Raw genomic sequence first — 12,067 nt, 5'->3', positions numbered from 1 at the left:
ATTACTACCCCCACTGGATCCTCAACCACAGCAGTGAAAGGGTTTCCACGTACCATGGCTGTCCTGGATCGCCGCTCCCCGCCACCATGCTGACCTCGCTGCATTAGCTGTGTAACAGTCCTTGCTACCCGCCTGGTCGTCTCGTAGCGGTGGGCTATTTCATAAGCTTTAGCCAGTGTACAGGGATGCTCCTCCAGCAGCCGCTGGACAACCTCCGCATCGGCCAAAGCACTGATAAAAATCTCAACTCTAACAGCCTCCTGCTCCAGCTCAGTTCTGTCAGCATACACAATGGACACCTTCTCATAGATATTAACTCTTAAACTGTGCTGAGTCTCACCTGGTCCTCTCACTCTCTGTCTCAGTTCAATGCCGATTGCTGCTGCATGCTCTGAACAGGGACCGTAGGCAGACTCAATCTCATCCACGATCCTCTGGTAGCTCCAATGAGCAGATATGGGGTTCTTGTGGACAATGGCACCGGCTGCACCTGTCAGGCTAAATCTAAGCTGCACTGCCATGGTTTTCTCCGACCAGTAGTTAGCCTTAGCACAGCTCTCAAACTGATAGAAAAAGTCTTTCCATGAAGTCGAGCCATCGAACTTGCCAGGTTGCAGCGTGGGGATTCGTTCCTTCTGTCCATACAACTCGTCATCGCTGCTGTCCATCAATTCACAGCCAGGCATGATGTAGGAGGAATGGCCACGAGTTCCAGGCCAAGCTCTATTTCCATCGGGCCGGTGTCGTCCACACTAGTGAGGGCTGGTGCTACTTCTGTGGACTTGCTCATTGTAGCGAGGTCTGGCAGGCTGGGCCAGTTGCGGTATGATGGGGGACACGTGCAGATTAGCAGGAGTAAAGCCGCTCTGCTGCTGATTGCAAGTGCACGACGCGGGAGCTTGGATGTGGCTATCGTCCATCACATGACGTGAAGCTACCGCTGGTGTAGAAGCTGCCTTTCCAATATGGTCACAGTCCGTATGAACAAAAGCTTTAAACTCATCACCCGACGTGTCGGCGTGAGCTGGCGTTGAAATAAAAGGGTTCGTCGTTGTTGAAGGTGGCGGTGTGAGCGGCCATGCAGCGTCGGACAGCAGGACAGGTGCTTGGGCTCCACTAGCGGCTAACGTTGGCTCTGTATCCGCAACGAAAGGGTTGCTGCTCCCTCTGCGGCTAGCACGCACGCCACAGTCACAACAACAATCACCAGTGTCTGTCCATTATGTCCACAACGAAAGGATTGGTGTTAGCAAAGCTAGCCAGCTTGGCGTGGCCATGAACTCTAGCATTAGCGTTACCTCCGAGTGTCGCCATTATCCGCTTCAGTCACATTTTTCTTTTTCCTCCGACTCAGACGAAGAAAAATCCCGGACGATCCCCCAGTGTTACCTCCATCAGCTTCCCGGCTAAAAAAAACCGTAGTAATTAGCGCTGCTGACTTCTACGTTATGGCTCCTTATGGCTGCTAACAGGCCTTTTAGCGGTCCGGGTCACTCCATCAGGTGCTGGAGAAAAACAAGGTGCCTCAATGCCGTTCACGAAAACATCGGCTTTATTATATCCACAGAAGAAACAAAACACGGCCGTCTTGCGCTCGTTGACATTACACATTACACTCACACTGATTTCGCTGGACATATGGGGGAGACTTCCTCACACGCACACTGCTCCGCCATTCATTTCACACTCGCACTTTTTTCAGGTTACCCATCAGGCCCCGCCCTTCAAGGGAAACAGAGGGTGAGCCGGCAACACTTAGCTGGCCGCCGTTATCGTCGGCTGCACCGCCTCGTAGCCCCGGGCATGCCCGGACATGTTAATTAGTCTACGGACACGGACTCATGCAGGCATAAACACTGAAAGGGAGGTGAGTAGAGCGGAATATCGCTTCATCCCTCTGTACGTGTACCGTGGTTAACGCCGAACCACCAATGCTTGTCTTAATAATGTGTGTTCTGTATGGTAACACGGCGTTATTTCTCCGTGATTTGGCTGTGTTTTTACTTTACTAATGCAGTATGAGCAGAAAATGTGTATGAAAGGCTGTTTTTGGAAAGGTGAAAGTGCATGTAACTGTGTTCACACCAAACGTTAACGCGAATTTCGCGTCGCATCATTCGCGCGAATTTGACGGCGGATCATTTTAGTGTCAATTTGTGTCATTCGCGCGAATTCGCTCACCTGCCTGATGTTGATAAATTTATTCATATATTTGCTTTAAACTGTAGATGAGCCCATACATATATATTTGCTTAAACTGTAGTTAAATTTATACATATATTTACTTATAATAGGGTGAAGCACAGACCAGATTGTTTAAGAGTGGACAGGTGAAAGGTCACAACAGGGACTAGCAGGAGTGTAGCTCATGCTAGCATCACTCCCTCAAGCTAATCAGGTCAGAACAGAGTCCACAGAATTTCTACGGTAGCATGAAGTAGATAAGAGCAAGGTCATGAATCAGGACAAGAGAGGTTTTGATCTTCACAGATGCAACAAGAAGTCTACGATGGGAACAGATGGTGCTGGCACGCGGTCAGACAGAAGAATCTGCAAAATAACACAAGATCAAAAATACACACTTGAAGCAAAAGCGATCACATCAGCACCTCCTTGTAACACATAAAACTGGAGAAGATAGTTAGATCGTTGGACTTCTTGCCCCAACACCAGGGACGATGCATCTGCGTGTGCTGACTCCAGGATAGGGAGACGATCTCCAGAGCTCTGCATTCTTTCCTGTTAATCTGAATAATTTCTTTTGAACTAACTAGAAGGAGTCCTCTCCAGATTTTGAACAGCGCAATATAGACTCTGTGGGTCCTTCTGACTGATTAATGACGACTTGTTGAAAAATTCCTACAGAGAAACTTGGTGACCCCGATGTGATATGAAGGAAGGACATCGGTAACTCGGTCGATTGAGGACCACCCTGAGTGACTTCGGACTTCTCAATTCTCTGACGGCGCCGATAACATAAGGTAAGCAGTCACCTGTTGTATTGAACTACTGCCATTGGACAATCCAAATTAAGAGAATTGTGAAGACCACCGTCATTCATCGTGAATTGGATACATCAAAGATTAACAGAAAAGAAATGATCAAAGATCGAAGAGAGGGTTCGACTTTGAATTAATCGGAGAGAGGGTCCGATTTAAAATGTTGGAGTGAGGGTCCAATATAGTGACAAAAACGGCGCTAGTGGGTTCGAGGCCCGGGGCAATAGAGTCCCCCGAATATATGAATCGGACAGCGGTAAATTGGCGCTACGGGCTTGGCAGGCTTAAGTGTTGGAGTCCATTGAGTTAATAACTCATAAAGAAGAAGTCACAGAAGAAGAAGAGAAGAAGAAATAAGAGAAGTAAAAGACGTTAAAAAAACACCCAACAATTTTTTAACCTGCACGGGGAATTGAGTGGGAGGTTTCTGAGGCATCCAAAACAGATGAAGTGGGAAGAATAAGTAATGAGACTGTTGCAGTGAGTAACATCCGCCCCTCAGTAAAATCGAGTGGTAGAAGCTTGTTGGGAAAACTGCAACCTCTCTGATTAAAATTACTTACCCAGTCTGTGTGTCTCTGGGGTCTGTGGGAACTGTGGGATTGGACACTTGGTGAGGAGTCAGTAAAATTCTCAGACCTATGTTTCCTCATCGCACTATCTTGGGATAGTGTAGAAGCGAATGAGGAGAGACAACTGAGGAGGACAAGATCCACTGACACCTAGAAGTGTGTGGCCACATTTGAACTGTGTTGTGTGATGATAATTGTGAAAGACCATGGCAAACAATGATAAACTAAACTGTGAACAGTGGGAGGCGTGGTGGAAAGGCCTAATATCACAGGCGATATCTGACTATTGTGGTGATGACAAGGGAAAGAAAACATTGAGACAGAACCTTGATGAATACACTAAACAATGCAAAGGACAGAAGTGGTGGGGAGTCGGTGGACTCCAGTGTATTAGGGACAGATTGTGTGTGGATGGGAAGGCGGCGTATGATGAAGTGATGGATCATGACAAAGTGACACAGGCAGATTGAGTCGGAAGAAGCATGCTAAAGCAGGTCAGAAGAAAGATGAGTGGAGAGCAATGTTGCATTTGATGGCCATGGCAGCTGGAACCAGGTGTCACATACAGACGCTGAAAGGGACGCAGGAGAAACCTCCGTACTCAGGTCTGTCGGCACCTCCAGCGCCTGCGGCAGTGTTGCAGATGCCTGTTATCTCGATGAAGATAGATGTACAGGTGGAGTTTGAGGAAGAGGAGGATGAGGCCTCCGGTGGACAGGGACAGTCAGAATACGATGAGGTGAGAGAGCAGTTAGAAGAAGCCAGGAGGAGACTAGAAGAAGAGAGACTGAGAAATGAAGGTGGAAACAGGGAAAGTAGAGAGGACAGGGAGAAGAGAGAGAGAGATGAGCAAGCATATGGAGACATAAAAGAAGAAGATGGTGGTGGACTACTAGAGAATAATGGTGACGAACCACAGAAGGACAAGACTGACCATGACGCAGCTGACAAACCCGCCCCTACGAAAAAGAAAAGCAGATCTACAGTAGAACCCAGACTGTTTTAAACCCCCTACTGAGACCTGAGCCCCCTAAAAAGTGTGCAAGGCCCAGTACTGACGAAAGATGGATGTCAGTCAGAAAACTACAGACAAGAACAGGAGTAGAATATCATTCGCCTCACTCCAGAGGATGGGATCCCAGAGAGATGCTACCTGACAGACCTCCACTGACACCAAAACCACGTGATAAAGATCACAAACCTCTGCCAGGAAAACTAAAATGTGACATTGTGTTCGAGTGCGAAGATTCTGATGATGACGTGCCAACACGAAAAAGCTGTCCACCCAGTAGACCAGGAAGCTGTTCTGCTAGCCCTGTGTCTGATCACACACGCAGTAAATCAGGTGCACCTGCACCACCGGCACCAGTAATGCCTGCACCTGTGGTACCAGCCTTACCGTACTATCCACTGCAGTACCAGTGGGCTCCACCTGGACCTCAGCCTCAGTACTATCAGGCCTCTCCCCAACGAGGAGAAGGCAGAGGGCGTGGTTACTCTCAACAGAGAGGAGGAGGCAGTGGTCGGGGAGGTGGGAACGGTTACCAGGGGCTGCCGCAGGGGGAGGGATGTTATGTCTGCGGGTCACTAGATCATTGGGCACGAAACTGTCCTAACAAACCTCCATCCCAGAGGGGACGTGGGCGTGGTTAGGGAGGACCACCACAGGACCATCAGGCACCACAACAACACCTGACTCCACAACAATACCAGATGCCTCAGTGGGAAAGGGAGGACTGGTACCCGCCGCCACAATAGGGGTGCCCGGTTCCAACAGCAGGGGGATTGGCTGACCTCCTGTTAAGAGTGAGAGTAGAGGGAGTAGCTGTTGACATGCTGGTGGATACAGGAGCAAAATATTCTGCTCTAAATCACAGCCCCCCAGAAGCTCTTATCTCTGACAGAAAAGTGGAACTAGTGGGTTTTAATGGACAGCCAACTGCCATCCCATTTACCCACCCCCTCCGAACGGCAGTCAGTGAACAAACTTTGCAGCATCAGTTTGTGCACTCTCCATCCTGTACCATTCCCCTGATGGGAAGAGACTTGTTGACTAAATGCAATGCTTCTATTTTGTGTGGTGAAACGGGACTGGAAATATCTTTCCCTAATGGAATAAAGATGACACCTACCAACTCTGTGCTGGCCTCCTCGGTGACTGGACAATGGTTGATGCATGAACCTGAAGTTAAAGAAAATGTTAACGCTACCATCTACTGGGCAGAACTGTGTCTAGATGAACCTGGTCCCCAAAGTCTGATGACTCTTTTCCATCAATGGCGCCCATGGATTAACTCCATGCACCCCTATGATCCTCCTACTGATCCGTATCATTGTACTCTCCTCTATGATCGATATCAGACTAATGAGGTATATGAAGAGGCGTTTGGTCAAGTGCATGGTTCACACTGGATGCTGCAGTCAGATTGTATATATGTAAATAAAACAGGAGTGGCAGCCCATGTGGTGTTGACCCCCGAACAAGATGAATGATTTCAGATGTCAGATACCTCAGTCCCACATATCTCACTGTTGGTGGGAGTTAGAGTGGATGCTAAGGATCTCGGACCAATGATCAAAGCGGCCCATTTAGTGACCGACTGGAAACAGACACAGGTGGCAGGCTTAACATATTCAGCCTCCCTAGAGACTTATCGCATCGCTCATCACACTGTGACCCCATCGGTGTTGCAACAGTGTGAGTTGAAAAGACAACATGGACGTGAAAATTCAGATAGTGACATGACTACAGAACTCCTCAGTACCATATTGCCTTCGGTGTGGTCAGAAGGAAAAACAGATGTAGGACACGATGACCCTGAAACACCAGTAACATTTGAAGTGTCACCTGGAGCGCCCGTTTGGATATCACAATATCCACCTAAACCCGATGCTGTCGGGCCCATCACTCAGATTATCAAGGACCTTGAACAAAAAGGTGTTCTGGAGGCTTCCACCTCTACTTGGAACACTCCTGTTCTACCTGTAGGGAAACCCAACAGAGATTGGAGAACGGCTCATGACTTGAGAGCTGTTAATGCACGTGTAATCACGCCTCCTATCCCGGTTCCAAATCCGCACACTGCCCTGTCTCAACTATCTCCAACACAACAGTTTTTCACAGTGACTGATCTAGCAAATGCATTCTTTTCAATACCTCTGCCAGTTGAACTGCGCAAGTACTTTGCATTCATGTGGAACGGACATAGATATCAATACACCGTTCTACCTCAGGGATTCTCTCTCTCACCTGGCCTGTTCAATCGTGCGCTACATGAACATTTATCTAAAACCCTCCACCTCCCGCCAGGTTGCATGTTATGACAGTATGTAGATGATCTTCTCATTGCCGCACCCACTGAATCTGAGTGTCTACAAGCCACCCAGGCATACCTGAAATCCCTTGCCTTAGGAGGCTTTATAGTGTCAAAATTCAAATTACAATGTGCGCGCTCCCAAGTAACATTTTTGGGAAGGGTTAGTCACCGGTAACACCACTTCCATTTCTGCAGAGTATCGTAACACCATTCTGAGACATCCCAAGCCTCAAACAGTTCATGACATGATGTCATTTCTGGGCCTCACAGGCTACAGCCGTCATCATATTGGCGACTACACCCACAAGACGACCCCGCTTCGCCGGCTAGTTAACGAACAATGACTGAAGAATAGATTTAATCCCTTGGTGTGGACACCTGAAGCAGAGGACTCATTTGTTCAAGTGAAACAAGAACTAGCAACGTCAGCCGCTCTTACAGCACCAAATTACTCAGACTTTTTACCTCGATCTTTTCCAGAAAATGGGGAGGTAGGCGAGCAGTGTTAAAGTATCTGAGTGTAGCATTGGACACAGTCGAAACCAAACAACCCCCTTGCGTAAGACACGCAGCAGGATTGAGTAAATTAGCTGGACACCCATGTACAGTCTTGACCTCTCATGGAGTTGTGGGGTTGGTATCCTCTGAGGCATTCACCCTGACAGGAACAAGACAGTCCAGAATAGAGAAAGCTCTGTTGGCACCTAATTTGACTTACACCCACGAGGGGATAAATATGGCAGATCACATGACAGGAGGGGAGCCGCACGAGTGCGCCCCGAGAGCCATACAAGACTCAAACTGAGAGAGGACCTGAAGGCAACACCTAATCATGACGCCACATGCACATTGTTTTCTGATGGATGTTGTTTTAGAAAACATGATGGTTCATTCTCAGCAGCATTGGCGGTAGTGAAACTATCTGCAGATGGAACCTATGAAACCCTAGCAACAGGGCAAGTGATAGACGGCCCCTCAGCACAGAAGGCAGAAATTGTGGGACTCACTGAGGCATGCAAATTAGGGAAGGGACAGAGGGTGAACATATACACGGACTCAGCATATGCGGTTAACGCAACACATGTGCAACTCCCAGAATGGAGAAGAGGAGGCTATTGCACCTCCACAGGCACACCAATCAGACATGAGACCATGATGAGAGAATTAGAGGAAGCACTCATGCTCCCAAAAATGGTTGCAGTAGTGGAGTGCAAGGGACATGATACAAGCAGAACTATAGTGGCTATATGTACACCACCTCACTTGGTGCAGTGATCCGCTCCCATGGCTTCTCCTACCACTGTTATGCTGACGACACTCAGCTTCTCCTCTCTTTTCCACCTGATGACAGAACGGTCTCAGATCGTATATCAGCGTGTCTGGCTGATATCTCCACATGGATGAAGGAACGCCACCTTCAACTGAATCTGTCTAAGACTGAACTTATGGTCTTTCCAGCTTGTCCATCTGTTCAGCCTCAGGTCACTGTCCAACTTGACTCGAGCCTACTTGTGCCCACAAACTCAGCCAGAAACCTGGGTGTCATGATTGATGACCGGCTGACCTTTAAGGTTCATGTGGCCTCAGTTTCTCGGTCTTGCCGTTTGCCCTCTACAACATCAGGAAGATCAGACCCTTCCTGACCCAACAGACCACTCAGCTTCTGGTTCAAGCTCTTGTCATCTCACGCATTGACTACTGCAACTCTCTTCTGGCAGGCCTCCCTGCATGCTCATTCAAGCCTCTGCAGATGATCCAGAATGCAGCAGCACATCTGGTCTTCAACCAGCCCAAAAGGGCACATGTCACCCCGCTGCTGGTTTCTCTTCACTGGCTTCCAGTGGCAGCCAGGATCAAATTCGAGGCACTTCTCTTGGCTTACAAAACAATCACAAGAACGTCTCCAGCCTACCTGGAATCCCTGATCCAGGTCTACTCTCCTTCTCGCCCACTACGCTCTGCATGCGAAAGACCCCTGGTGCTTCCAGCCCAGCGCTGCTCCAAATCTCTTGCCAGACTCTTCTCTTCTGTTGTTCCCCAATGGTGGAACGAACTACCAAACTCTGTGCGTTCTGCTGAGTCCCTTTCTACTTTTAAGAGACTTTTAAGAGAAAATGATGGTTTCACAATTATCTGTTTATATAAAATAGATGTGTTGATATTGTGGATATTGTATAAAGTATTCTCCAGTAAGATTGAAATATTCAGACCTTCTTTCCAAAATTTGGGTTTTAGTACTTTTTCACAAAAAATGACTTGCAAGGTCAAAAGCAAAAGAAAGCACAAGTGACATTCATAAAGTCCTTCTGCAGCCAAATCTAAGTTTTTTGAAATGCAGCTTTTTGCTTGCATATCCCATTCACATCCTCTGCAAAAATATTCATAAAAAGAGGCATGCAAAATCTTCTCTAGAAATTGCTTTAAAATAACTACAGGTGGTCCTAATATGGATTGTTCATTCCAACATTTGTTTAAAAGAACAAACGAGTGCAACTTGTAGATAATTACAACCATGATTATGTTGCAGCAGTACCTTAATGTCACGGTCCCTGTCTCGTGCTTCCTGTTTATTTTGTAGTCATGTCCTGTCTTCCTTCCCTCCTGTGATTACCTCATGTGTCTCACCTGGGTGATTGCACCACCTGTGTCTTGTTTCCGCTCTTGTATTTAACCCCTGTGTTTTCCCCTCTTAGGTTGTTGGTCCATTGTCGTGTTTTCGTGCCATGTCGTGCTTTTTGCGTGTTGTTATGCTCTCACGTCAGTCTCAAGTCGTCGTCAAGTCCCCCCGTCTACAGGTCTAAAGTTGCCTTGTCTTAAGTTCATGGGTCCTAATATGGATTCAAGTTCCCCCGTCTCAAAATAAAAACCTCTTGTGCACCTTCCCACTGTCTGCGCCTGGGTCTACTTCCCGCTCACACCTCCCCACACGTAACACCTTAAGACTTACATGTATTTTACGAATGGTCACATTTAATTAGACATCCAATTGATACTGTCTTATTCAGGCTTTGGGCAATGTTTGAGTAAGTAATTTAAATAAAAGTAGTTGTTTACTTAATTTATACATGTTTTTCTATCAGGAGGATCCCTCCTTTAAATGTCGGCATTACATATGCCCTCGGCATTATCATCCTGTTCCCAAGTTTGAGGGATCCAGATTCAAAGGCTGGTTATGTAAGTAAAAACAGAAAATAAATCCATGGTGTCAGTATTTTCTGAATCAGTTAGGTTTTTCCAATGGCGCAGTGAAGGGAAGTACACTGTTTGGCTTGTTCTGCCAAATTTTTCAGGTGAAACATGTCTCTTTTTTGGATAGACTGTAGATGGCGCCCTTTACACACAGCATTATCAGGGAATTGTATATGTGTGTATATATATGTACACACTCTTTCTACTGTATTTTACTTTTATCCCCAGGAACATTTCTATGATCCCCAGAGTGGTTCTGGCTACCTGGCTTGGAGGTTAAAAACTGTCCAACACAGCACTGCTGAAGAAGTCAAGATGTCCAAATTCACCTTTCAAAATAGCCCCAAGACTAATCGCAGCATCTGTTCAAGTGTGCAGCAACTGTCAGGTGATTAATGCAAGGAAGCCATGTCAATGATGAAGCACTCAACGGACATTGCCCTCGTCAAAGACAAAATGAAGTCCACATTTCAGCACAGACAGAAGATCGTCCAAGATCCAGCCATAGCTGCCTCTGTTCGAGACCTCGTCCCACGGTTTCTGGATACACCTGGTTTGGTGAGAATTGAAATTAATTTTAAAAAGCATCTGTCTGTTTTTGAATAGCCTCTGTGTTTGCTCTCTAATGCCTTTTTTTATTTCCTTTTGTCCTCAAAATGTTATTGTAACCCACAACAGGTTACAGAGTTCACTGTGAAAGTGTAATTCCCGGCCTAGCCAGCAGGTGGCGCGTACGTCCTCAGCATGTTCTAACTGTGAAATGAGACGTTACTAGATCGCGTGATACCTTGCTGAGACCTCGGATCCTGAGTAGAGCCGTGAGAGAAAGGGTGGAGCTGAGTTGATCTTATAGATTCTCACAACACCTCCGATTTGTTTGTTTTTTTAGAGAGAGATAAAGAATTCAGCTCAACCTGACCCTGATGGTCAGTGACCAGCACACCACAGACGTTGGCAGCGGATGGACCAGGATCCTGGTGTGGCCAGCCGGGGAATCTTTGGAACCATCAACGCTCAAGATAATACATAAACCTACCCGGGTAGTTAAATTGCAAATTTTGAGAGACAAACATTCACACACGCACTCACGCGGGGACCAGAGACACCTTTGTTTCTTTCATCCTCACTGGGAAACAGTTGTTCTGAAATCATTTGTGTTGTTGTTTTTATTTATTTATTCATTTCATATGTGCAACTGTATACTCAGGGAGCCGGCTAAGATAGGCAGGGAATATAAATGTTAATTTTTGTCTCTTCAAATACACGTATATCTTCAAACTAATTTGTGTTGTCTCCTCTCTGCTGACCTTGTTATAATTCTAGGCTCTGTAGCCCCATCTAAAACTTCTGATGTTGGTCCAGGTTTATAGTAAACTGAGTTAGTTGTCAAACACACTAACTCAGAGGAAAACGGTTAAATTATGTTTAAGATTGATCAAGATTTTGCAATGCTCTTTGGTGAGGAGGTGTCTGGTAGATTTCTTGCCAAATGGCCAACATTCTTCAAACAAAGGGTCATTGCAGACTGCAAGAATCTGCCTCAGGAGTGCACACGTGGACGAGCTACTTAGAGATGTGCGACTGGAGTCTGATGATGGTGGTAAGTTTATGCTGGATCTTTAATCACTTTCTTTTCTCTGCATTCCCTCTGAAGTCAACATAAAAAAGAACACATGAACAAATAGGGTTATTACCTGATCATGCAACTTGCATTTTAACGCTGTACGTTTTTAATTCACTTTTAGTGGATAAAATATGCCTCTCTAAGACTTGAACGTTTTATAAATGCGGTTTTATGACGACTTATCTTTAGATGATGAGTAGTGTTTTCAAATTAGTAGCTAAATCTTTAAAAAAAATATGCGTAGCACTGATTCTTTCGTCAAAGTAATTGTACTGTCACTGCAGTATGGGATCATGAGGTTGCTGCTATCCTTTTGTTGCTTCACCTGCTACCTCCAACAACCAAGGGAAAGAAGTCGACAAAAGT

The 12,067-nt window shown here is 46.4% G+C and overlaps 1 long non-coding RNA gene across 1 annotated transcript; it reads left to right on the top strand.

The window, feature by feature from the left end:
* The first annotated feature begins 1,715 nt into the window (after positions 1–1,715).
* LOC147261186 (uncharacterized) lies at positions 1,716–11,395 on the top strand. Its single transcript, XR_015116081.1, has 4 exons — positions 1,716–1,867; positions 2,866–2,981; positions 10,306–10,635; positions 10,967–11,395. It is a non-coding gene; the product is annotated as an uncharacterized LOC147261186 (long non-coding RNA).
* Positions 11,396–12,067: the final 672 nt, after the last annotated feature.

Source organism: Aulostomus chinensis, chromosome 5, assembly GCF_037954235.1.
Source record: "Aulostomus chinensis isolate RoL2024-O1b breed Wild chromosome 5, RoL_Achi_v1.0, whole genome shotgun sequence".
Lineage (NCBI taxonomy): Eukaryota > Metazoa > Chordata > Actinopteri > Syngnathiformes > Aulostomidae > Aulostomus > Aulostomus chinensis.
Note: the sequence above shows the minus strand (reverse complement) of the source record. Positions and strands in the feature narration are given on the sequence as shown.